Here is a 2,500-nt window from a genome sequence, read left to right on the forward strand (position 1 = left end):
CGAGAGTATGAATTCTTACGTTCATGGGTTGGATATTATGGTGCGTATGCAACACTTCAGCCGTAGGTATATTTGGATACTCTGCTCCTGATGCCCATATAAGGGCTTTATTTTGTACTGCTTGTATCGTTAGCATTTGTGATTTGGATAGAGGGTTCATTGGAACTGGAGGGTATTCCATAATGGGCCTTATGAGAGACTTGTATAGTTGTATCTTTATTCTTTTGATGCAGCCGCTGAATCTTTTGCATTTTTGCAGTTGTGGCTTAGCCATCTTCACCCTCTCCTTCACATGAGTGTTGATCCCTCTGTTCGTTATTCTAAGGCCGAGCATCTTCCCTTTTTGTGTGAAGGATATTTCGGTGTTATTGATTGTTACTGGCAAGGGTGCTAGTTTGGCAGCTGCTATCATTTCAAATTTGGTGGTATTTGTTTTTTTCTTCCACCGGTTCTCAAATTCGTTGATATCTCTGATGGCGTTATGGATTTGGAGTGTCATGATTATCTTGGATTTGCTTGGGTGAGTAACTATTTGGGTGATATCGTCGGCATAAGATACGTAGTTGTGATGGTGGGTTGTTGGTGGCAGGTTTGTTGTATATAGGATGTACAGTGAAGGAGACAGTACACTCCCCTGGGGAACTCCACTCAGGAGGCTTATCGGCTCTTCAAGATGTTCTCCAAGCCTGATCTGAACGGTCTTCTAGTTAGAAAGCTGCTTAGGGTTTTAGTTATGGTGTCTGGCAGCTGTATATCTATCAGACGGTGTTTTAGTCCATCGTGCCAGACTTTGTCGAAGGCTTTTGAAACGTCTCTCAGTATTATGTTGCACTGTTGTTGGCCAGCTAGTGCATTTGCGATTCGTTCGTAGGCAACTGCTATTACACCTGTTGTGCCTTTGCTTTTTCTGAAACCATATTGGTCTTCATTGAGTGTGTCTCTGCCTTCCATGTATTCAAGAAGTCGCTGGTTTATTATCCTTTCCAGTACTTTCCCAGGGATTTCGAGGAGTGAGATTGGCCGGAACTTCTCCACTCTGTTAGCTGGTTTCCCTGGTTTTGCGCTAAGATATATTGTTTTCTTGAAGATGTCTGGGAAGTATCCGGATGCGAGGCTGGCATTGAATATATTTCTTAATTTAGTGATCATGTTATTTGGGAAGTGAGTGAGATCTATATTGTTTATTTTGCTTTTTCCAGGTGATTTGTTTTTCATTTTCCTTATGACAGCTTTGATGTCATTTTCTGTTATTGCTGTTAATAGGTCATTGTCATCAGAGTCTGTTGATATTTATATTTTGGTATGGCACCAGTTTGTTAGGGAATCGTGCAATGTCTCTTAGAATTGTTTCTTCGAATTGCGAACTGAACTGTTGGTTTTCTTCGTCTGTTATTGTGAATGCTTTTGTTATGAAGTTTTTCTCTATCTGCAGTATCAAAGATTTTGTTATTTTGCGGGTCGTACATGTGTGGGCAGTGGGTGTTGCTGTTTCCCATCAACTTGTGCAACTTCCTCCAAAATGTTGCAGGGTCTCTGGTGTGCGTTGACAGTTCTCCGGTAAGTCTTTCCCATCTTTGTTGTAATAGTTGTTTTGATTGCTCTCTGATGGTTGCTTGTGGGAGTCTATACTGTCTCCTGTCCTCTTTCCACCCATATCTTTCGGCCTGTAGCTTCAGGGTGTGGTATTCCCTTTTGCTATCTTTTAATTGGGCGTTTGTTTGGTAGTGCGGTATTGTTCTGTAGTGTTTTAGAGGGATGCTTTGTTCTTTTGCACGCTTTATCTCTTCCAACTAGGACACCGTTGCCGAGTCTATTTCTTTATGGTGTTTCTTTTGTAGTTGTGGAGTTGGGGTGTTACAGAGGATATTTTGGTACATATCCCAGTCAGCACTCCTGCAGTCCGATTGAGGAGGCGTTGGTATCATAATCGGGGACGTTGAGAGCGTGAGCTGAATCGGGAGGTGATCGCTTGTGGTTGCTTCACCTGGTGTCATGTGCGTGCTCAGGGTGCCATATTTGTTTGTGATGGCTATGTCGGGAGTTGATGCAGATTTATTCGGGATAAAAGTCGGGAATTGTGGTCCAATTATTATTGCTTGCCTATGGTTGACGTACCTTGTAAGTCTGTTGCCCACCTGATTGTTGTCATTATTGCCTAGGATTCTGTACCGAACGTTGAGGTCTCCTAGTATGTACACAGGTTTATTGGTTCGTAATAGAAGCATAATGTCGGCCTCTGGCATATATGGTCTTCTTGGCGGAAGATAAGCAGTTGATATTAATATTGGGCCAGTGTCAGTGTCGATTTCAATTCCCAGGAACTCTGCTTGAAAATCGTCAATTGCTCTGTGTGATATGTTCTTTTTGATTGTTATAGCGACTTCATCACTGTGTTCTCCTGTTTTGTTGGTCTGGTATGTGTTATATTGATATATCTTTATTCGATCTGTGTCTTTGAGGCCATGGCTGTTTATTAATATTGCGTCTGGATCGAATATTA

The sequence above is a fragment of the Penaeus japonicus genome, unplaced genomic scaffold (assembly GCF_977035675.1).
Source record: "Penaeus japonicus unplaced genomic scaffold, GWHDUDI00000001_assembly GWHDUDI00000029, whole genome shotgun sequence".
NCBI classification, from domain to species: domain Eukaryota; kingdom Metazoa; phylum Arthropoda; class Malacostraca; order Decapoda; family Penaeidae; genus Penaeus; species Penaeus japonicus.